At 39.7% G+C, this 25,866-nt stretch overlaps 1 long non-coding RNA gene and 1 pseudogene across 1 annotated transcript in view; one reads left to right on the top strand and one right to left on the bottom strand.

Moving 5' to 3' along the window:
• The window catches only part of LOC100413573 (prolyl endopeptidase-like), a 53,429-nt pseudogene extending 27,881 nt beyond the window's left edge, over positions 1–25,548 (top strand).
• The window catches only part of LOC144578321 (uncharacterized), a 121,632-nt gene that overhangs the window by 42,976 nt on the left and 52,790 nt on the right, over positions 1–25,866 (bottom strand). The window lies entirely within an intron of this gene.

Genomic DNA, 25,866 nt, shown 5'->3' with positions numbered 1-25,866 from the left:
CTCAATGAAATAAAATGAGAAGGCAAGATTAGAGAAAAAAGCGCAAAAAGGAATGAACAAAGTCTCCAAGAAATGTGGGACTATGTGAAGAGACCTAATCTATGTTTGATAGGTGTACCAGAATGTGACGAAGAGAATGAATGCAAGCTGGAAAATACTCTTCAGGATATTATCCAGGAAAACTTCCCCAACCTAGCTAGGCAGGCCAATATTCAAGTCCAGGAAATACAGAGGAGACCACAAAGATATTTCACAAGAAGAGCAACCCCAAGACACATAATCGTCAGATTCACCAGGGTTGAAATGAAGGAGAAATGCTAAGGGCAGCCAGAGAGAAACATCGGGTTACCCACAAATGGAAGCCCATCAGACTCACAGCAGATCTCTCGGCAGAAACCCTAAAAGCCAGAAGAGAGTGGGGACCAATATTTGACATCCTCAAAGAAAAGAACTTTCAACCCAGAATTTCATATCCAGCCAAACTAAGCTTCACAAGTGAAGGAAAAATAAAAACCTTTGCAAACAAGCAAGTACTCAGAGATTTTGTCACCACCAGGCCTGCTTTACAAGAGCTCCTGAAAGAGGCACTATACAAAGAAAGGAACAACCAGTACCAGCCACTTCAAAATCATACCAAATGCTAAAGAGCATCAACAAAATAAAGAATCCGTATCAACTAATGGGCAAAACAGCCAGCTAGCATCAAAATGGCAGTATCAAATTCACATATAACAACATTAACCCTAAATGTAAATGGGCTAAATGCACCAATCAAAAGACACAGACTGGCAAATTGAATAAAAAGCCAAAACCCATTGGTGTGCTGTATCCAGGAAACCCATCTCACATGCAAGGACACACAAAGACTCAAAATAAAGGGATGGAGGAAGATTTATCAAGCAAATGGAGAGCAAAAAAGAGCAGGAGTTGCAATTCTGGTCTCTGATAAAATAGACTTTAAAGCAACAAAGATCAAAAGAGACAAAGAAGGACATTACATAATGGTAAAAAGATCGATGCAACAAGAAGAGCTAATGATCCTAAATATATATGGACCCAATATAGGAGCACCCAGTTACATAAGGCAAGTTCTTAATGACTTACAAAGAGACTTACACTCCCACACAATAATAGTGGGAGACTTTAACACTCTACTCTCAATATTAGGCAGATCAACCAGACAGAAAATTAACAAGGATATCTAGGACTTGAACTCAGACCTGGAACAAGCAAACCTGATAGACATTTACAGAACTCTCCACCCCAAATTCACAGAAAATACATTCTTCTCAGCACCACATCACACTTACTCTAAAATTGACCACATAATTGGAAGTAAATCACTCATCAGCAAATGCAAAAGAATGGAAATTATAACAAACAGTCTCTCAGACCACAGTGCAATCAAGTTAGAACTCAGAATTCAGAAACGAACTCAGAACCACACAGCTCCATGGAAACTGAACAACTGGCTCTTGAATGTTGACTGGATAAACAATGAAATGAAGGCAGAAATAAAGAAGTTCTTTGAAACCAACGAGAATGAAGACACAACATCCCAGAATCTCTGTGATACATTTAAAGCAGTCTCTAGAGAAAATATACAGCAATAAGTGCCCACATGAGAAGAGTGGAGAGATCCAAAATTGACACCCTATCATCAACATTGAAAGAGCTGGAGGAGCAAGATCAAAAAAACTCAAAACCTAGCAGAAGACAAGAAATAACTAAGATCAGAGCAGAACTGAAGGAGATAGAGACACGAAAAACCCTTCAGAAAATCAATAAATCCAGGAGCTGGTTTTTCAAAAAGGTCAACAAAATAGACAGACCACTAGCCAGACTAATAAAAAAAAGAGAGAGAGAGAATAACCAAATAGATGCAATTAAAAAACGATAAAGGGGAAATCACCACAGATTCCACAGAAATTCAAACCATCATCAGAGAATATTACAGACAACTCTATGCACATAAACTAGTAAACCTGGAAGAAATGGATAAACTCCTGGACACTTGCATCCTCCCAAGCCTAAACCAGGAAGCAGTCAAAACCATGAATAGACCAATAACAAATCTCAAGTTGAGGCAGCAATTAAGAGCCTAACACACAAAAAAAGCCCAGGTCCAGATGGGTTCACAGCCGAATTCTACCAGACACACAGAGAGGAACTGTTACCATTCCTTCTGAAACTATTCCAAATAATCCAAAAAGAGAGAATCCTTCCCAAATCATTTTATGAGACCATCATCATGCTGATACCAAAACCCGGCAGAGACCCAACAAGAAAAGAAAACTTCAGGCCAATATCCATGATGAACATAGACACAAAAATCTTCAATAAAATACTGGCAAGCCAATTGCAACACCACATCAAAAAGCTTATCCTTCATGATCAAGTAAGACTCATCCCGGGGATGCAAGGCTGGTTCAACATACACAAGTCTATAAATGTAATTCACGACATAAACAGAACCAAAAACAAAAAAACACATGATTATCTCAATTGATGCAGAGAAGGCCTTTGACAAAATTCAACAGCGCTTTATGATAAAAACCCTCAGTAAACCCAGTATTGACGGAACATATCTCAAAATAATAAAAGCTATTTACAACAAACCAATAGCCAATATCATACTGAATAGACAAAAACTGGAAGCACTGAAATCTGGCACTAGACAAGGATGCCCTCTCTCACCACTCCTATTCAATACAGTACTGGAAGTTTTAGCGAGAGCAATCAGGCAAGAAAAAGAAATAAAGGGTATTCAAATAGGAAAGGAGGAGGCCAAATTGTCTCTATTTGCAGACAACATGATAGTATATATCTAGAAGACCCCATCTTCTCAGCCCAAAATCTCCTGAAACTGATAAGCAACTTCAGCAAAGTCTCAGGATACAAAATCAATGTGCAAAAATCACAAGCATTCCTATACACAAAAAACAGGCTTAAAGAGAGCCAAATCAAGAATGAACTGCCATTCACAATTGCTACAAAAAGAATAAAATACCTAGGAATACAACTAACAAGGAAGTTCTCTTCAAGGAGAACTACAAACCACTGCTCAACAAAATAAGAGAGGACACAAACAGATGGAGAAACATTCCATGTTCATAGTTAGGAAGAATCAGTACCGTGAAAATGGCCATACTGCCCAAAGTAATTTACAGATTCCACACTATCCCCATCAAGCTACCAATGACCTTCTTCACAGAACTGGAAAAGAACACCTTAAACTTCATATGGAACCAAAAGAGAGCCTGCATAGCCAAGTCAATTTTAAGTAAAAAGAACACAGTGGGAGGTATCAGACTACCAGACTTCAAACTATACTACGAGGCTACGGTAATCAAAACAGCATGGTACTGTTACCATAACAGAGATATAGACCAACGGAACAGAACAGAGGCATCAGAGGCAATACAACATATCTACAACCATACAATCTTTGATAAACCTGACAAAAACAAGAAATGGAGAAAGGATTCCCTGTTTAATAAATTGTGTTGGGGAAACTGGAGTAGGCAAGGACTTCATGACCAAAACACCAAACGCATCGGCAACAAAAGCCAAAATAGACAAATGGGACCTAATCAAACTTCACAGCTTCTGCACGGCAAAAGAAACAGTCACTAGAGTAAATTGGCAACCAATAGAATGGGAAAAAATTTTTGTAGTTTACCCATCTGACAAAGGGCTGATATCCAGAATCTACAAAGAACTCAAACAGATTTACAAGAAAAAAAATGAACAAGCCCATTCAAAAATGGGCAAAGGATATGAACAGACACTTTACAAAAGAAGACATACATGAGGCCAACAAACATATGAAAAAATGCTCATCATCACTTGTCATTAGAGAGATGCAAATCAAAACCACATTGAGATACCATATCACACCAGTTAGAATGATGATCATTAAAAAATCTGGAGACAACAGATGCTGGAGAGGACGTGGTGAAATAGGAACACTTTTACACTGCTGGTGGGAGTATAAATTAGTTCAACCATTGTGGAAGACAGTGTGGCGATTCCTCAAGGACCTAGAAATAGAAATTCCATTTGACCCACCAATCCCATTACTGGGTGTATATCCAAAGGATTATAAATCGTTCTTCTATAAGGACACATACACACAAATGTTCATTCATGCAGCACAGTTTATAATAGCAAAGACCTGGAATCAACCCAAATGCCCATCGATGATAGACTGGACAGAGAAAATGTGGCACATATACACCATGGAATGCTATGCAGCAATCAAAAATGATGAGTTCATGTCCTTTATAGGGACATGGATGAACCTGGAAACCATCATTCTCAGCAAACTGACACAAGAGCAGAAAATCAAACACCACATGTTCTCACTCATAGGTGGGTGTTGAACAATGAGAACACATGGACACAGGGAGGGAGCACTACACACTGGGGTCTGTTGGGGGGAATAGGGGAGGGACAGCGGGGGGTGGGGAGTTGGGGAGAGATAGCATGGGGAGAAATGCCAGATATAGGTGAAAGGGAGGAAGGCAGCAAATCACACTGCCACGTGTGTACCAATGCAACTATCTTGCATGTTCTTCACATGTACCCCAAAACCTAAAATGCAATTTAAAAAAAGAGGAAAAAAAAGAAGAAAAGAATCCTAACACACATCATGGCTTTGAACTCTAAGACTAATGTGAAACATCAATATACAGATTCAGAATTAAAAAAAAAAAAAAACCCAAGCCAGAAAAATAGAAATGCCCATCTAAAAACATCAGAGTAAAACTGTGGTGGTGGTGGAGGAGGGGAAACTAAAAAGAAAATCATAGGAGCAGAAAGAAAAAAAGATTATTTCCAAAAGAATAACAAAGCAGGCTGGGCAGTGTGGCTCACACCTGCAATCCCAGTACTTTAGGAGGCCAAGCAGACAGATCACTTGTGCCCAGGAGTTTGTGACCTGCCTACCAACATGGTGAGACCTCGTCTCTACATAAAATGAAAAATAATTTGTTGTGCATGGTGGCCTGTGCCTGTAGTCGCAGGTACCAGGGAGTCTGAGGCAGGAGGATTGCTTGAGGTCAGGAGATTGAGGCTGCAGTGAGCTGTGATCGTTCCACTGCACTCCAGCTAGGTGACAGAGTGACATACTGTCTCAAAAAAAAAAAAAAAAAAAAAAAAACAGCCAAAAATCAATGGCATAGTATCTTCAATGTTCTGACTTCTAGTTCCCAGAAAATATATTCTAGAAAAACATGGTGAATTAAATATATTTTCCTATAAACAAAAGCTGAAGTAATTAACTAGCAGACCTGATCTACAAGGAAAACTGTATCTATATCTACAAGAATATAGGATATACTTCAAGCAGAAGAAACCTTATCCCAGATAGAAAGTTTAACAAACAGGAAAGAATAAAATGATATATAGATTAATCAAAATGAATATTGACTGTATACCATTTTTATAAGGCTTATATTGCTGTTAGAACTAAAATTGCAAAACAGGAAGTAATTAAACTGAGTGAAAATGCTCCAATATCCTTGCCTTGCCCAGGAAGAAAGTGGAAGTACAAAGTAATGTCAGACTCTGATGAGTCAGATGCATGCTGTGATCTCAGGAATAAACTGCTAAAAAATATTAAAGAGTGCATATCTTCCAAGCTGCCAAAAAAAAATGAATAATTTTTTTAATCCAAAAAAGCTAAGAACAGAGAATATAGAACAAAAATTAGAAATTATGTAGTAAGAGTATAAATTTATATTAAAATATATACAGATATTTAATAGAATTATAAAGCAAAAGAATTAAAACTTAAAAAACTTATAAGACTGACAAAAACCTATATACAATTTAAGAAAGACATATCTTAAACAAAGATACAGAGGGATTGGAAACAAAAGGACTGATGCTTTGGGAAGCCAAGGCAGGAGAACTGCTTGAGCAAGGAGTTCAAGACCAACCTGGGCAAGACTGGGAGAAAAAAATTAAAACTTAGCTGGGCATGGTGGTGCATGCCTGTAGTCTCAGCCACTGGGAAGGCTGAAGCAGGAGGATGGCTTGAGCCCGGTAGACTGAGGCTACAGTGAGCATTGATCGTGCCACTGCATTCCAGCTTGGGCAACAGAGTGAGACCCTGTCTTAATAAATAAATTAATTAATTGAAGAATCCAAAAAGTGTATCATACAAACACCCCCAAAAAATCTGAAATAACAATATTAATATTAAAGTTCATTTTAGGGCAATGAAAATTACTAGCTAAGGGAAGAGACATCGAAAGTATAAAATACTTCATTCCCAAAGAAGATGTAATAATTTTAAACATATATGCATTTAATAACAGTCTTATATAAAATAAAAAATTAGACAAATATAACATAAAATACACAATTAGAGCAGCAAATAATAAAACAAATAGACAAAATATCAGTAAGGATTTAGGTTTGAATGACATAATTACCAATTAGACCTAAAAGACATACATAGAATACTGCATCCAACAACTGCTTATTTTGAAAATAAGCAGAATGAGCATTATTTTCAAAAGTAAATGGATTGCTTATAAATACTGATCATATACTGAGTCATTAAGCAAGTCTCTACTAATTACAAAAGATTAAAGCATACAAGATCTTCTCTGACCACAAAGCAATAAAGAGAGAAATATGGTTCATAAAACATCATGTGTTTTAAAGTTAAGAAAATGTTTATAAGTCATCTAAACGTGAAAAGAAAAGCAATAAGAAATTAAAGTTAAACTTAAATTAAAATCAAATAAAATTGAAATAGAAAAGAAAAATGGAAATTAGAAAATATTTCAAATTAAATAATATTCTGTATCAAAACTTGTGAGATATCCCTAAAGCTGTGTATAAAAACACGTGTTTAAACATTTAATGCTAAAAAGCATAAGTATCTGTCTCAATAAATCAGAAAAAGAACAATAAACAGTACCAAAGCAGAAGAAAATGAATAATAAAGGCAAGAACAAAAATAAATGAAATAGAAAGGAAATATACAAACAGAATTGACAACCCAAGAGCTGTCTTTCAAACTGATTTTTACTGAGTGTATTGTACATACCAAAAAAGTTGCACATCATTTAGCATATAGCTCCACAAATTTTCACAAAGTGAACATTTTTGTAAGCAACATCAGATCAGGAGAAAGGGCACCCAGGCACTCCTGATGCGCCATCCTCATCCCTGCCTGATACTGTGACTCTCACAATGAGACCACTAGCCGGACTTCCAATTCCACAGATTGATTTGTCTTATTTTTTATTTTTATTAATGAACAAAAATTTATTTTTAAAAGATGAATGAAATTGATAAACTCCTGGTGGGGATTTCTCATCAAATTGAAAAGGAGAGCAAGCACAGGCATGCCTCACTTTATTGCACTGTGCGGATACTGCGTTTTTTGCAAAATGAAGGTTTGTGGCAACCCTGTATTCAGCAAATGTGGTGCCATTTTTCCAAAAGTGGGTGCTCACTTTGTGTCTCTGTGTCACATTTTGGCAATACTCACAATGTTTGAAACTTTTTCATAATTAAAACTCTTTCATAATTATTGTATGTGTTATGATGATCTGTAGTCCGTGATCTTTCATGCTATTATGGTAATGGTTTTGGAATGTCATGAACCACACTCATATAAGATGAATAACTTATTCAATAAATGTGTGTGTTCTGGGCCCCCACAAACTGGCAATTCCCCCATCTCTCTCCCTCTTCTTGGGCCTCCCTATTTCCTGAGACACAACAATATGGAAATTAGGCCTATTAATAACCCTATAGGACCTCTAAGTATTCAAGTGAAAGGAAGTGTCACATTGCTTTCTCGAGATCAAAAGCTAGAAATGGTTAAGCTTAGAAAGGAGGCATGTCAAAAGCCAAACTAAGCTTCTTGTGCCAAACAGCGAAGCTGTGAATGCAAAGGAAAATTGTTAAAGGAAACTAGAAGTGGTATTCCAGTGAGCACATGGATGATAAGAAAGCAAGACAGCCTGACTGTTGATAGGAAGAAAGTTTTAGTGGTCTGCAAAGATGATCAGAGCTGCCAAAGCACTCTCTTAAAGCCTAAACCAGAGCAAGGCCCTAACACTCTTGAATTTTATGAAGGCTGAGAGAGGTGAGGAAGCTGAGGAAGAAGAGCTGGAAGCTACCAGAGGTTGATGTGTGAGGTTTAAGGAAAGAAGCCAGCTCCATAACATAATGATACAAGCTCCATCATACACAGTGAAGCAGCAGGTGGTGAAGTTTTCTAGAAGACCTAGCTAAGATCTTTGATGAAGGTGGCTACACTAAACAACAGATTTTCAGTGGAGACAAAACAGCCTTCTACTGGAAGAAGATTCTATCTAGGACTTTCACAGCTAAAGAGAAGTCAGTGACTGGCTCCAAAGCTTCAAAAGAAAGGATGGCTCTCTTGTAAGGGGCTAACGCAGCTGACTTTAAGGTGAAGCCATTGCTCATTTACCGTTCTGAAAATCCTAGGCCCTTAAGAATTATGCTAAATCTACTCTGTCTGTGCTCCATAAATGGAACGCTAAAGCCTGGATGACAGCACATCTGTTTACAGCATGGGTTGCGAAATATTTTAAGCCCACTGTTTAGATCTACTGCTCAGATCAAAGATTACCTTCAAATATTGCTGCTTATAAAAGATACACCTGGTCACCCAAGAGCTGTGATAGAGACGTATAAGGAGAGGAATGTTGCTTTTATGTCTGCTAACACAACATCCATTCTGTAGCCCATGGATCAAGGAGTATATTTTGACTTTCAAGTCTTATTATTTAAGGAGTATGTTTCCTAAGGCTCTAGCTGCAATCAATAGTGATCCCTCTGATGGATCTGAGCAGAGTACATCGAAAACCTTCTGGAAAGGATTCGCCATTCCAAATGCCATTAAGAGCATTCATGATTCATAGGAAGAGGTTACAATCTCAACACTAATAGAAGCTTGGAAGAAGTTGACTTAACCTCATGGATGACTTTGATGAGTTCAAGACTTTAATGGAGGAAGTCACTGTAGATATGGTAGAAATAGCAAGAGAACTAGAATTATAAGTGCAGCATGGAGTTATGACTGGCTTGCTGCAGTCTCAGAATCAGACTTGAATGGATGAGGAGTTGCCTCTTCTGCACCACTTTATTGTGGTGATCTGGAACCAAACCTGTAATACCCTTGAGGTTTGCCTGTATATAGATTTAATACAAACCCCCAAAAACTCCCAGATATTGCTTTTTTTTTTCTGAGACAGGTTCTTACTCTGTTTTCCAGGCTGGAGTGTAGTGACAAGATCATATCTCACTGCAGCCTTTGAACTCCTGGTCTCAGACAATGTTCACACTTCAGCCTCCCAAGTAGCTGGGACTGCAGGTGCACACAATCATGCTGAGCTAATTTTTAAATTTTTTGTAGAAAAGGGGTCTCACTAAGTTTCCCAGGCTGCCAAACTCCTGGACTCCAGTGATCCTTGTGCCATGCTCTCCCAAAGTGCTGGGACCACAGGCATGAGCCACCATGCCTGGCCCTACATTTGTGTGTACATATGAGTGGGCGAAATTTGACACGTCAATTTCAAAATTGATATAAAATTGCAAGAAGAATTTAGGAATACTTGCTCTACTGAATTTCATAACAAAATTAAGTTATGGTAATTAAGATAATGTGAAATTGGTGGATAGAAAAACAAATAGACCAATGTAAAGCGGGAAAATTCCAGCACCAGAAGTGTGTGTGCATGAACACTTGATTTAGAGTGAAAGCAGCACTATGAAGCAGAAAATCACAGATTTCAGTGAACCGTGCTGGGACAATCTACATGTATAATATCGATTCTTGGTGGATTTTAAGTTTAAATAAATAAGGATCTTTGTTCATCAGAAAAGTCAACATTAAAAGCACAGTAAGTCACCATTTCACACTCCTAGAATGGCTAAAATTAAAGAAGACAGACAAGACTAAGAGTTGGTGAAAAGCAACTAGTGCTCACACACACTGCTGGTTGGGGTGTAGATGGGTGGACCATATTGGCAAACATTTTGACGTTTTCTACTAGTTATGATATGCCTACTTTGTGACCCAAGAAGCCTACTTCTACGTCAATGTTTTATATAAATATCTATCGAAAGTTAAAAGGGCTGGGTGTGGTGGCTCACATTTGCAATCCCAGCACTTTGGGAGGCTGACGCAGGTGGATCATCTGAGGTCAGGAGTTTGAGACCAGCCTGACCAATATGATGAAACTCCATCTCTACTAAAAATACAAAAATTAGCTGCACGTGGTGGTGGGCACCTGTAATCCCAGTACTCAGGAGGCTGAGACAGGCTGTCTATAGGCGTACGTCAGGGATATTGCAGGCTTGGTTCCTGGGAGGTGGAGGTTGCAGGGAGCCGAGATTGCGCCATTGCACTCCAGCCTGGGCAACAAGGGCAAAACTCTATCTCAAAAAAAAGAGAAAAGTCAGAAGGATTAACACACTGTAACATATTTATATCAGAGACTGCCATAAAGAATGAACACGAATGTACAAAATTATGTGCAACGTGGATGAATTTCTCAAACCTGAAGTTCAGCCAAAGATTAAACATAATACATACAGTGTCATTCCAGTTATATGTTTTTAGGAAAGGCAAAACTAAGGTTTTTAAAAGCTATTATTATTTTTTGAGACACAGTCTCATTCTGTCACCTAGGCTGGAGTACAGTGGTGTAATCAAAGCTCACTGAAGTCTGGCCTTGTGGGCTCAAGCCATCCTTCCACCTCAGTCTCCTGAGCAGCTGGGCCCACAGGTGCCACCATACCCAGCAATCTTTTAAAAATTATTTTTATTTTTTGTGGAGTTGGCAGTCTTGCCATGTTACTTAACCTGGTCTTGAACTCCTGGGCTCAAGCAATCCTCCTGCCTCGGTTTCCCAAAGTGCTGGAATTATAGGTATGAGCCACCACGCCTGGCCTACATATCAAGTGTTTAGGAATGCATGATTAGATGATACAGTTCTGTAATGAAGACAAGCATATGAGCTGCTATAAAACTCATAGGAGCTCCATCTTGGGGCTATCACAGGACTGTCTGGAGAAGGCCCTGTGTGACGCAGCTTTGGCGTGGTTGGCAATGTTCTCTTTCTGCTGAGACTGGGGGTTACAGGGCATTCCTTTTATAGTCATTCATTAAGGTATACATTTGTTACATATAACTTATTCTCATGTGCTGTTTTACAATTTTTAAAAGAGGAAAAAACAGAATAAGAAACTTTCTTGAGAAACGAAAATGTGATTTTCAGAATTAAAAAAAAAATAATAAATTCAAGAAGAGACTCCAGTATATTGTCCATAAAAGCAAAGAAAAGAAAACAGATTCATGCCCACCCAGGGACACCAAAAAAAAAAAAAAGAAAAAGAAAAAACAAAATAAATGAGACAGATGATCAGCCTTGAAGGTGTTATTATATTAATTGGTTAGTAGATTCAATAATAAAAAAGAGAAGGTGGATAGGAGGATATTGTCAAAGAAACAGAACAGTTTTCCAGAATGAGATAACACTGTTTTAAGGGCCCCACAAAACAGCGCCACACCAAGGCTCACAACTGTGAACCTTGCCCTTTAGAACAAGAGAGGTAAAGAGAAGATCCTACAGTTTCCTGAAAACAAATAACAAATTACAAACAAACAAAATGTGCTTATCTAAAAGATCAGGGATCAGAATCACATTGGGCTTAGCAACAGCCATACTGGAAACCTTGGCGTTTCCTAAAAATTATTACCAACTTCTAATTCGGCAGCAGCCAAATTATCAGCCCCGTGCAAGGTTAGAATCAAGAAACTCATGATGTCTCCATCTCCATTTACTTCCCTTGTTTTCTTTCTGAGATAGAAACCTACCTGTGGTCCACAGATAAGCTGCTAAGAAAGAGCCAGTCGTTTGACACAGTGCTGGGATGACAGGCGCCGGCCATCACACCCAGCCTATGAATTTCATAATTTCACAATCGGGTGTTGAAGAATCATCATGGCAAGAGAAGGGTCAACCTAGCACAGCAAAAGAAGTTTCAGGAAAAGAGTGGAAAAAAGAGCCAGGCCATTCGTTGCACAGTGAGACAGCAAAGACCAGAGGAACAAAAAGTGACTGAAAGGCCCCAGGGGTTGTGTCTGAAAAAGCCATAAGAAGAAGGATGCGGTATATTTCCTGACTGGTGATTGGTGAATGTATTGAAGAATTTTGGAGTTCTTTAGGTGAACTTGGGCAAGATTTAACAACAGTATATAGAAAATTAAGCAAATGAGGCCGGCATGGTCGCTCATGCCTGTAATCCCAGCACTGTGGGAGGCTGAGGAGGGTTATCACTTGAAGTCAGGAGTTTGGGACCAGCCTGGCAAACATTGTGAAACCCCATCTCTACCAAAAATACAAAAATTAGCAAGATATGCTTGCTTGAATCCAGGAGGCAGAGGTTGCAGTGAGCTGAGTTTGTGTCACTGCACTCCAGCCTGGGTGACAGAGCAAGACTCTGTCTCAAAAAAAAAAAAAGAAAATTCGGCAAATGAAAAAACAGGTAGTTATTAGCTCCAGAAAAAAACAAATATATACATAAAAAAAAGTGTAAGCATGAGTCTGTCGCATTGGCTCACACCTGTAATCCCAGCACTTTGGGAGGCTGAGGAAGGAGAATTGCTCGAACCCGTGAGGCAGAGGTTACAGTGAGCTGAGATCACAGCACTGAACCCCAGCCTGGGTGACAGAGCAAGACTCCATCTCAGGGGGAATAAAAAGTATATGCATGGTGCATGGCTCAACTGAGAAAGGAAAATAGTACAGATTTAACCAGATCTAGTATGATACTATATGAAGAGATGGAGGGAGGTGAAGGTGGGGACAGTGGGGAGGGTCAGAGGGCTAGAGGTCTTAAATTTGATATTAGGAAGTCAGTCAATAATGACTCAACTTGCAAAGTTAAGAAGCATGTTATTTAAACACAAGAGCTGTAGAACTTCTAGAATAAAACATAAGAGGATAGGCAAAGATTTGTCAGCTAGAACGAAAAAGTATAAAACTATAACAGAAAAAAATGGATAAATTGCACTTAAGTAAAATTGCCAGATTCACAGTGTCTTGATTACTGCAGCCTTAGAGCAACTCATATCAGGTAGTGTCAGTTCTCCAATGCTGCTGTTCGTAAAGGTTTCTTTGGCTATTCTAACTCCTTTCTTTCCATAGTCGTTCTAGCAGCTAATTTCTACAGAATAATCCTGTTGAGATTTTGACAATCAATTCATTTGACTAAAAATATTAATATATCAAAGCTGGCAATCATTAGTCATAAAACCTGGATCCCATTTGTGAGTTCTGCTTATAACAAGGCAAGTAATGCTTTTTGAATCAGGGGTGTAGCTTATTAGGATTGTGCATACCACAGCAAGCTGGCCTGGGTTCAAATCCTGTCTCTGGACTTACGAGCTGTATGCACGAGGTTTTTCACTCTCTCTGTCTCATCTATACAAGTAGGGGTCATAACAGCCTGTAGTTCATGAGGTGGTTGAAATGTAAATGAGTTACTATACAGAAAATTCTTAGGTTGATGTCTGGCCTGTATCAAGTACTCTTGTTCTTATAATTTTATTGATTTTTTTTCTTACCTTATCCCCAAATCTATTTAAAGTGGCTTACAAGGACACAGAAAATATATCAGTGTAGATTAAATTAAAAGTCAAAACAAAAACAAAGAAAAAATAATTCTAGAACTTCTACCAACAGATTCTGTATTTCTGCATTTTCCAAAAACTCTCGTTAAAAATGTCTTTCTCTCTATGGGTGTTATATTTATCAGAAATTTTACATGTCTAGTTAGATACATAGTTGAAATAAAAATAAACCTCAGAGAAGGTCCGAGCTAAGTCCACAAGGAAGCCTGCTGGAGGAACAAAGCCAGCAGGACAGCAAGCTCAAAGGTGCCCTGAGAGTGACAGAAGGGGACTGGGAGCTCACTGCAGGTCACTTCATAACCAGCTTGAAAGCCACTCTGAAGAATTCCATCCAGGCATAACCGAAAGACAGTAAAGGCTTTGGAGAAAGGAGACTGCATCGCTCAAGTGATGCCTCCAAAGAATGACTGCTCCTTGGTCTTTATTAATTTCATAATCAGGCGCTTAAGAGTTATCATGGCAAGATCTAAGAAACCCATTTAGTTTAAGGAAACACACAAGTAAAATCAAACGAAGATAAGAAAATAGAGTTCTCAGTTCTTTTTATTAGGATCGGCCCATTCACAGCAGACTGGCTATCGCTCATTTTTGGAAATCTAGGTCTGAAATAAATATGTCCCTTGGGTAACTCATGCTGAGAATCAAAGAGTAATATTTTAGAGCCCCAGAACTCCAGACTTCCTTTAGTTTTTCACAACATCTCCCATGGTACAGATACATGTAATGGAGAGATAGAGAGCCAGTGTTCCTGAAAAATTACTTTTCCTTTTTATGCTTCTTTGCAACCAAGGTTGAAGTAACCTGGGAAACATTAAGCTTGTAGGTTACTTTGGTCTGGAGTTCTCTCATTAGCCCGGACAGCTAGATCTGCTTGCAGCTTTGCTATAATGTGTACCCTGAACTGGAACAGGGAACCCCTGGAGACAAGGAAGCATTTATCACCCTAAGGACTGATTTGCGCTTTCTCTAGTTTTCTAGGGGTAACAAAGAGGTGATGGCAGTTTAACCCGCAGAGTAGAGCAGTCATGCTCTCTTGGCTGGGCACTGCAGTCCCCTGGGAAACTAAGGAGTGCAGACGCCTGAGCTGTATTTCAGGCTCCCTGCGTTGGAATCTCTACAGGTAAAGGGAAAGCATCTGTACACATGAGCAAAGCCCACGCGGAGACCTGCTGGAGACTCAAAGCTGCGGGAACCAGCACAAACGTGCTCCAGGAATAGCAGAAAAGGACAGGGAGGGCACTGTAGGGTCACTTCTTAAACAGCTCATTCACTTCACACGTGACCATGAGCAGCCACCCTTGGTAAGCATGAACACCGAGGGACCTGGCACCTGAAGAAGATTCCCTGGGGGAGTTCATGCAGTGCCCTCCCACCCGCCCTGGGTGCCTCTCCCCTGCTGTTCCTGCTGCCCAGCGCCAAACATACTAGGGGCAAGGTAGCAGGTGGCGGAAAGGATGCTCCGTGGTTCTCTGTCCTAGAGACAATAAAGCGTACGGTGAAATTTATTTTGTGTCACGTTATCTCAGGGTCAGCTGAGACGACCTAAGGATCATATTTGATTTTCAGGCTCTAAAAGCCCGTTTTGTTTTCAGCCAATACTTCGTGCCCCGCTTCTCCCTGTTATAAAAGGAATCATATTTTCTCTCTCAAATTTCATCTGAATATTGTTCAAATATACTGAGAAGAAATTTCAGAAGTTGTGTTTTGTAAGGTTAAATTCAAAGTAAGATCTGGGAGGAGAATAAAAATCCTTCTTGTGCAGTGGAAGCACTGTAAATAGAAGTTTCACCCAGATGATTATAAACTCATGTTGCATCTTTTGGTAACATGTTAAAAAAAATAGTAAAGAAATAAAGAAACCATGTTTGTCATCTATCTTGACTCAGCCTTCTGTACCAAAAAAGGTGGAACGTTGAGGGAAAGTGGCTCAAGCAGCAAATGCGTTGAGGTTGGAAACCTATTACTAATTCAGGAGCAAATGCATTAGGAGGTGCAGTCGGGTCAGATTCTACTAAAGAGCAGCACATGGAGACTGCCTTTTCATAATTCATAGGGCAATTTCCCTTGCTTTTGGGGGAGAAAGATTCTTATCAATACAAATTTGTCCTTGTGAGTAAATTGTTAGGATTGTCAATTATGTGTTTGGCTATTTAATTCCACAGATACTCTTAGTTAAGTTGTGAAAGTGTGTAGCTGATTGGAATCTTTTTACAGTGTTGTTTTTTAACTGTTCCAGTCTTGTCATACGTTGGTTGATTAAAAGCAAAGTTTATTAAGAATTTCTTTGGTCTTTAAATAGTCTAAGGCCAAACCCACCTTTGACAAAAAACAAAACACAAATACACACACAAAAAACACTGCTAACACTGATGCAAGGAAAGTAATATTTTTTTAATTCAGGGTTTAATCCTCTCTTCTATTGACTTGCAAATTTAAAAAAAAATCCAGTTAGCTCTATGAAAACAAATGGCTTCATTTATACTCAGTTCCAACATATTTAACTTTTTTTTTTTTTGAGATAGGGTCTCACTCTGTCACCTAGGCTGGAGTGGAGTGGTGCAATCTTGGCTCACTACAACCTCCATCTCCTGGGGTCAAGCGCTCCTCCCATCCCAGCCTCCCTGGTAGCTGGGACTACAGAAACATGCTACTGCTCCTAGCTATTTTTCTTATTTTTATCTCTTGTAGAGATGAGGTTTCACCACATTGCCCAGGCTGGTCTTGAACTCCTAAGCTCAAGTGATCCTCCTGCTTTGGCATCCCAAAGTGCTGGGATTATAGGTGTGAGCCACTGCATCTGGCCAATTCCTATGTATTTAAAGATGGTGTGTTTTAAAAAAAGAAGAAACAGAAGTTGGGATTTGGATTGGGATTCCTTGTGCATAATTACATTTTAATAGCTCTGTTAAAAAATCATTTCCCATTTACTACTAAGAATTACTGATTTTTAAATGTATTGCTAAAATTCAGCTAGGAGCTTGCAGCATCTCTGTACCTATTTTCATGTAACGTTAATTAAGTTAGCAACCAGATAGGACAAAAAAGTAAAATTTTTAAATGGAAAACAATAAAAATTACACTTAATCTCTGAGATTAGAAAAACATAGATATTTGGTTTTGTCCCAATAACCAATTATTACTCTCAATATAAAAATAATCCTAGGAAAACAAAAGTAACCTCAAAAGAGAGATACTTAGAGAAAAGTACTTGTTTATCCCAAAACGTCTACTTGGGAATATTTAATTGAAAGATGTCTGATACCCTTGTCTTTTTTTGTTTCCAAGGATGTGTATTTTAAAATTCTGTTTTTGAAATAGACACGAAAATGAATGAATACAATAGAAATCCCTTGGAAAGCTCAGGATTCATATGTACGCTGAGAATTTGAAAGTAGGCATGTCATGGGGAATTTGGGCCATGGCTTTTCCTTGAAGGCTACCAGTGATGTGACTTAGAAATGGCCACAGCAAGGTATCTGTGGATTTATGAAAGAATCGTCCAAAGGAGTCAGGATTCTGGTGTTATACAAAAGGGCGGATGTCAGCATCCAGGAAGAAACCGAGTGGTTTTAGTTAGATATTCCCAACTTCAGACAGTGAATTTGGTGTGCCATCCAAGCACAAAAAGCAACTGTAGAAGTTGAACCTGAGTTCAGGAGACTGTCTGATCTGAAGATGGAGATTTGCTGAAACCACAGTAGCAGACTAGAATCTTAGGTGGGTTGCTTTGATGATAGGACTGGAAATTCAAAACAGATTTGGGATATATTCAAATTTAGTGTATAATGGGGGGGAAAGAAACCAGAATTGGAGGCTTCCCTATGGCTCTTAACACACATTTAATTTCTGGTATACAGATTTATTTACAAAGTTTAATTATTTTCTTGATATTGGATGGGAGAGTCCCTAAGGGCTTATATTAATCACAGTTTCTCTATGTTTTATTTTAAAAAACTCAAACATTTCACACATACTCCCACCACATGTGCACAGTATCATAAATAATTTCACTAGTCTTTCAGCCAGGCAGTATTTTTTCCCTCTACTTATCACCACGTTCCATGTTGAGCCAGTTTCTTAACAAGGCAAGGTTATTCCCCATTTCTTCATCTTCCCCACAGATCTTGGGAATAGAATTTTTAAAAATTTAAACAGTTGAGAAAGCTTGCAATCTAATGCAGTTTTGCATGTTTGAGTGATGATGACACTGGTTCCTCCAAAAGACATTTTCTGTATCTGCTATAGAATTAGCTCATTACCTCGTTCCATTTAGAATCGTTTTGAAAATCTGAAGCACTCAATGCACAATGAGCATTCAAATCACGTCTTTAAGTCTTGGTTATAGAAAGGGAAGCATTCAGATCCCTGATAGGATGATCACACTTGAGGCCTCATACCTGTACAGCCAAGGCAGACTATACAAAAGTAAATCATGATTTGAAATTCAAGCCTACCTCTTGCTCTATTGTACCTAAGACTTCAAGTCTCCTACATTTAACCACTGGAATGGGTTGCTCCCTCTGAAGGGAGTGTGGTAGCTGGGTCAAGTGGCCAAAGTGATATTGGGTTTCTCAGGCTGGGGCTGGGGGAAGGATGCTGCTACCCGAAAAAAAGGGGGAAATCAGAGAGTGAAGCTGTGAGATAATCCAGGGCCCATAAAGGAAATTTGAGGATCAAATATTTGGAAGAATAAAGATGGAATGAGATTAAAGATAAAAACTGAAGTTTGAGTTTAGGTTTGATTTTGGGAGGCAAGAGAACGTGAATGGGAAGATCAGGCAGGGGTTCTGAGCTACTTTCTTTACTTCTGTTACTTGCTGTGTTTGAAGCTCACCTTTTAGAATGTTACATGGTTTACTGTACCTGTTTCAAAGGACTAGGAGTGGAGCAGACCAAACTCTAGTCAGGCAGAAAAATCTCCCAGTTTGATTTATTGACATTTGACCTGACCTCCATCTTGGGCAATCTTAGGTGGGAGGTAAGAGATGGAGGTGGGGAAATCAAGATTTTAACCTTGCCCTTCTTTAAATTCCAGGACTGAGCATTGACCACAGTGCTGACAAGGGTCCTGCACTTCATGTTCACCCTGTTCTTGTGTTGTTATAAAGAAATACCTGAGTTTGGGTAATTTATAAAGAAAAGAGGTTTATTTGGCTCTCAGTTAATTAAAGGCTCTACAGGAAGCATGCTGCTGGCATCTGTTTGGCTTCTGGTGAGTCCTCAGGAAGATTTTACTCATGGCAGAAGGTGAAGCAGGAGCAGCAACTCACACGGGAGAACAGGGGCAAGACAGTGAGGGTAGGGAGAGGTGCCACACTCTTTTAAACAAGCAGACTGCCATGAACTCAGAGTGACAACTCATTCATTATCACAAGGATGGCACCAGGTCATTCATGAGGGACCCACCCTCATGATTCAAACAGCTCCATGGAGGCCCCACCTCCAACATTGGAGATTATATTTCAAGATGAGATTTGGAGGGGAAAAACATCCAACCGTATCATGTCATTACAGACTGCTTGTCACAGCTGATGAAGAAGGTGGGTTTTCTATAATGGAGAGATTGAACCTGGGCTGAATTCCTGTAGACAGTGGTGCATGCAAATATAGAGGTGATTGTTTCTATGACTTTAAATGATTTTTAAATAAAATTTTTCGAGTTTTCCAGAAGGAATCATGGGCCAAAATTGGTCTTTTATTCTGATAATGTGACTTCGGCATGATGTTTCTTTATTCTTTTCCTACTCTTTGACTCACTGAAGAGTGTCCTCCCCAACTTTACTTTCATGCATAATCCAGAGAAGAGCTAATGAGCCTCTGGACCATCCTACAACCAGTATCAAAACAATGGTTTTAATTAGGTGAGAAACTGGGTCTCCTGTCGAGCCTTGACGCCCACATATTCCATAGTCGATGAAAAACAAAATCATGCCCATTTAAAACATTTTTTTCTTAAGCTTTGTTTTTGTAACTCAGATGCCCAGAGTTAGGCAAATCATGTTCTTCCGTCATGACACGTGGATATCAGTGGTCCATTCAAGGCCTTGCTTTTGTTTTAGTTACCTTAATCCTCTACCACACTCCTATTTATCTAATTATACATGTCCTACTTCTATAACATCTCTTCTTTTCCACTTTTGATGCTGCCTTTGGCATTGATCAGACAGCCCATTAGAATATTGTATTAGCTGGTTTACCTCATTTCAGCCTAAACCTCTCAACCCATTCTTCGCCCTTCTGATATCCTGAAAATATGGTCATTCAATGTCCCATCTTTGGTCCTACAAGATAAAGCTCAAAGTTTTTCACAAAAGATAAAATACCCTCCAACATCATGCTCTCTGTACTCTCACCAGTCTTACCTTCCTTCTACAGCCACACCTAACCCCTACACCTTTCCTCTTTTCTCCTATCCTGCACCTTTGGGTCTGTCTGGTAAACCCATATTTATGCTCCGAGGCTCTGATCATGGATCCTCTATGAAGAGTTCTTAATTGCCTGTCCATCATATAGAATTGAATATATATATATTTTTTCTACCACACCTTATACTTATTTCTATAAAATAACTCTAGCACTCGATTGCATTTACAGTTTACAGATTTGAGTTCTCTGGAGGGAGTGACCACGTCTATCAGTCCTGGTGCCATTTTGAAAGTGCTTGGCAGGGACAAGGTCTTCATTAGATGTAAGTTGAATGAACAATGAAATCTCATGATTAAGCACAATTGTCCCAACAATTACGTCAAACTTGTGTTGGGTATCTATGGCTGATTATTATTCAGGAAGGAGAAAAACGTGTGTGGAGAGGAGGTGGGGTGCAGAGGGTCAGCCTGACCTAGAGCATTGTTCTGATCACGTTACTTTCTCTGGTCAAACACTTCAAAGGCTCCATTAAAAATAAGGCAGCCAAGCCCAACTCTTAAGCCTGATGTGCAAGTCCCTTCATGATCTAACTTTGACTTACCTTTCCAGGCTTATCTTTCATGATTCTCTTTTATGTATTTTATGTTCCATACAAAATAGGTCACCCATGATTGCCAAACCTGCCTGTACCTGCCCATCTCTGCATCTGTGTTTGCTGTCCTTTCTCCCTGTTAAGTCCAACCCCACGTCTCTCAGCTTTGGCCCCTAATATTCCATGAGTCCTTCAAGGTACCAACTGAATGCAACCTGTTCTAGGAACATTTCCTTGATTCCGCTAGCAAACATCTCCTTTTTAAAATCTTCTTTTCAGGCTGGGCCTGATGGCTCATGCCTGTAGTCCCAGCACTTTGGGAGGCTGAGGCCTGCGGATCACCTGAGGTCAGGAATTCAAGACCAGCCTGGCCAACATGGTGAAATCCCACCTCTACTAAAAATACAAAAATTTAGCTGGGTGTGGTGGCATGCACCTGTAATTCCATCTACTCAGGAGCCTGAGGTAGAAGAATCTCTTGAACCCAGGGAAGTGGAGGTTACAGTGAGCTGAGATTGCACCACTGCACTCCAGTCTGGGAGAAAGAATGAGACATCATATCTCTCTCTCTCTCTCTCTCTCTCTCTCTCTCTCTCTCTCTATATATATATATATATATATATATATATATATATATATATATATATATATATATAGTGTGCTTTGTGATTTGAGGATGCATTCATTTCACCAAATCCACCAGGCAGAAATTAAAACACACCTCATTTTATCATACTTCACTTTATTGCACTCTGCAAATATTAAACTTCTTACAAATTGAAGGTTTGTGGCAACTCTGAGTCCAGCAAACCTTCAGAGCCATTTTTCCAACAGCATGTGCTCACTTCATATCTCTGTGTCACATTTTGGTACTTCTTCCAATATTTCAAACTTTTCCATTATTGTTACATCTGTTATGGTGATCTTTGATGTTACTATTGCAATTTTTGGGGGTGCCACAAAGTGTACTCATTTAAGGCAGTGAACTTAATCATAAATGTGTGTTCTGACTGTTCCACTGACCAGCCAATCCTCCATTTTTCAGGCCTCTCTATTCCCTGAGACACAAAATGAAAATTAGGTCAATGAATATTTCTACAATGGCTTCGAAGTGTTCAAATAAAATAAAGAGTTTCATATCTCTCACTTTAAATCAAATGCTAGAAATGATGAAGTCTAGTGGGAAAGGCATCTTAAAAGCTGAGCTAGGCCAAAAGCTAGTGTTCTTATGCCAAACAGTTAACTACATAGTGAATGCAAAGAAAAAGGTCTTGAAGGAAATTAGAGGCTCTACTCCAATGAGCACATGAGTGATAAGAAAGTGAAACAGCCCGATTGTTGATATGGAGAAAGTTTGAGTCGTCTGCATAGAAGATCAGACCGGAAACAATGTTACCTTAAACCAAAGCCCACTCCAGAGCAAGAAGTGAGGAAGCTGCAGAAAAAAGCTGGAAGCTAGCCTATGTTTGTTCATGAGGTTTAAGGAAAGAAGCCAGCTCGACAACATAGAAGTATGAGGTGAAGCAGCAAGTGCTGATGTAGAAGCTGCAGTAATTTTTCTAGAAGATCTAGCTAAGATTATTGATGAAGGTGGCTACACTAAACAACAGATTTTCAACGTAGACAAGATAACCTTCTATTGGAAGAAGATGCCATCTAGGATTTTCCCAGCTAAGGAGGAGGAAAAGTCCATGGCTTCAAAGCTTCAAAAAACAAGCAGACTCTTGTTAAAAGCTAATGCAGCTGGTGACTTAAAGTTTAAGCCAATGCTCATTTACTGTCCAAAAAAATTCTAAGCCCTTAAGAGCTTGAATCTATTCTGCCTATGCTCTATAAATAGAACCACAAAGCCTAGATGACAACATATCTATCTATTTACAGAGTGGTTTACCAAATATTTTAAGCCCACTGTTGAGACCTACTGCTCAAAAAGAATCCTTTCAAATTATTACTGCTTGTTAACAATGCACCTGGTCACCCAAGAGCTCTCGTGGAAATATACAAGGAGAGAAATTTTATTTTCATGCTAACATAACATTCATTCAGCAGCTTACAGATCAGGGAGTAATTCTGGCTTTTAAATTATATTATTTAAGAAACACATTTCATAAGGCTATAGCTTCCAAAAGGGTTCTTCTGATAGATCTGAGCAGAGTACATTGAAAACCTTCTGGAAAGGATTCACCATTCTAGATACAATTAAGAGCATTCATGACTCATGGGAAAAGGTCAAAATATAGAAATTAACAGGTGTTTGGAAGAAGTTGATTCTACCCTCATGGATCACTCTGAAGGTTTTAAGACTTCAATGGAGGAAGTCACTGCAGATGTGGTAAAAATAGCAATAGAAATAGAATTAGAAGTAGAGCTTAAAGATGTGAATGAATTGCTATAATCTCAGGATCAAACTTGAGTGGATGAGGAGTTGCTCCTTACAGATGATCAAAGCAAGTGATTTCTTGAGATGAAATCTACTCTTGGTAAAGATTACTGTGCTATTTCTCAAGCAGTGTCCTATCAGCGGTTTATACAAAGAGAGAATGACTGAACTGTATGGTTATCTCAAGTATAGTTGCCACTTCAAGAAAGGAAAACAGTCTTTTTATTTTTACAATGCAGTTTTGCAGAACCAGCGAGTATTATATGTACAGGATTCCTTAGAGTGTGAGGCCAAAGGATTCCTGGACCCCAAAATACTGTCTGATGATGGCATGGTGGCACTCTGAGGTTATGCGTTTGGTGAAGATGGTGAATATTTTCCTATGGTCTGAGTGCCAGTGGCTCAGACTGGGTGATGATCAAGTTCATGAAAGATGATGGTGCCAAAGAGCTTCCAGATGTGCTCGAAAGAGTTAAGTTCAGCTGTATGGTCTGGACCCATGACAGGAAGAGAATGTTCTACAACTCATACCCCCAACAGGATGGAAAAAGTGATGGTACAGAGACATCCACCAATCTCCACCAAAAGCTCTACCATCATGTCTTGGGAACAGATCAGTCAGAAGAGATGTTGTGTGCTGAGTTTCCTGATGAACCTAAATGGATGGGTGGAGCTGAGTTATCAGATGATGACCGCTATATCTTGTTCTCAATAAAGGGAGGTATGTGATCCAGTAAACTGACTCTGGTACTGTGACCTACAGCAGGAATCCAATGGCATCACTGGAATCCTAAAATGGGTAAAACTGATAGACAACTTTGAAGGAGAATATAACTACGTGACCAATGAGAGGATGGTGTTCATGTTCAAGGCGAATCGCCTTTCTCCCAACTATCGCATGATCAACATTGACTTCAGGGACCCTGACGAGGCTCAGTGGAAAGTGCTTGTTCCTGAGCATGAGAAAGACGTCTTAGAAAGGGTAGCTTGTGTCAGGCCCAACTTCGTGGTCTTATGCTACCTCCATGACATCAAGAACATTCTGCAGCTCCACAACCTGACTACTGGTGCTCTCCTCAAGACCTTCCCGTTCCAGGTTGGCAGTGTCGTGGGGTACAGCAGTCAGAAGGACACTGAAAACTTCTATCAGTTTACTTCCTTTTTATCTTCAGGTATCATTTATCACTGTGATCTTACCAAAGAGGAACTGGAGCCAAGAGTTTTCTGAGAGGAGGCCGTAAAAGGAATCGATGCTTCTGATGACCAGACAGTCCAGATTTTCTACCCTAGCAAGGATGATACGAAGGTTCCAATGTTCACTGTGCATTAAAAAAGGCATAAAATGGCCGGGCGCAGTGGCTCAAGCCTGTAATCCTAGCACTTTGGGAGGCCGAGGTGGGTGGATCACGAGGTCAAGATAAGGAGAGCATCCTGGTCAACATGGTGAAACCCCGTCTCTACTAAAAATACAAAAAATTAGCTGGGCATGGTGGCGCGTGCCTGTAATCCCAGCTACTCAGGAGGCTGAGGCAGGAGAATTGCCTGAACCCAGGAGGCGGAGGTTGCGGTGAGCCGAGATCACGCCATTGCACTCCAGCCTGGGTAACAAGAGCGAAACTCTGTCTCAAAAAAAAAAAAAAAGGCAAAAAATTGGATGGTTCTCCTCCCGCTTTCTTATATGGCTATGGTGGCTTCAACAGATCCATCACACCCAACTACAGTGTTTCCAGGCTTATTTTTGTGAGACACGTGGGTGGTATCCTGGCAGTGGCCAACATCAGAGGAGGTGGCAAATATGGAGAGATGTGGCATAAAGGTGGTATCTTGGCCAACAAACAAAACTGCTTTGATGACTTTCAGTGTGCTGCCGAGTATCTGATCAAGGAAGGTTACACATCTGTCAAGAGGCTGACTATTAATGGAGGTTCAGATGGAGGCCTCTTAGTGGCTACTTGCGCAAATCAGCGACCTGACCTCTTTGGTTGTGTTATTGCCCAAGTTGGAGTAATGGACATGCTGAAGTTTCATAAACATACCATTGGCCAGGCTTGGACCACTGATTATGGGTGCTCAGACAGCAAGCAATACTTTGAATGGCTTGTCAAATACTCTCCATTGCATAATGTGAAGTTACCAGAAGCCGGTGACGTCCAGTACCCGTCCATGCTCCTCCTCATTGCTGACCATGATGACCGCGTGGTCCCGCTTCACTCCCTGAAGTTCATTGCCACCCTTCGGTACATCATGGGCTGCAGCAGGAAGCAAAGCAACCCTCTGCTTATCCATGTGGACACTAAGGTGGGCCAGGAGCAGAGAAGCCCACAGCCAAAGTGATAGAGGAAGTCTCAGACATGTTTGCTTTCATAGCACAGTGCCTGAACATCAACTGGACTCCATAAACAGTTTCCCACTCCCGCCTGACAGTGACAGAAAACCTCAAGGGCTTTCCCACTGTTCAAACGGAGAAACCACTGGGCATAATGCTTCCCCACGGAAACATTGTTCCTGCACTCACAGACTACAGTGGAACAGAACTGCCGTGGGAATTTCCTCTCTTTTAGGCTTCTCCTTTTTAGCAAGCCCTTGATGTTTCTTTTTCCACCCTGTCTAGGCACATGTGTGGTTTTTTTTTTTGACAACAAAAAAGACAAAAGGCGACAAAAGGACAACAAAAGATTTAGAATATTACACAAAATTAGTGGCAGATGTTGAGAGAAGTTACTCCAATTTTTTTTTAAAAGTTGTGCTGTGAATAAAATGCTATCAGAGTATTGCCTACTACAGAGAAATCTTCCATGAAAAAAAGGGTCCGTTGCTGCAGCAGCTTCACTG

Source organism: Callithrix jacchus, chromosome 11 (assembly GCF_049354715.1).
Source record: "Callithrix jacchus isolate 240 chromosome 11, calJac240_pri, whole genome shotgun sequence".
Taxonomy (NCBI): Eukaryota; Metazoa; Chordata; class Mammalia; order Primates; family Cebidae; genus Callithrix; species Callithrix jacchus.
Note: the sequence above shows the minus strand (reverse complement) of the source record. Positions and strands in the feature narration are given on the sequence as shown.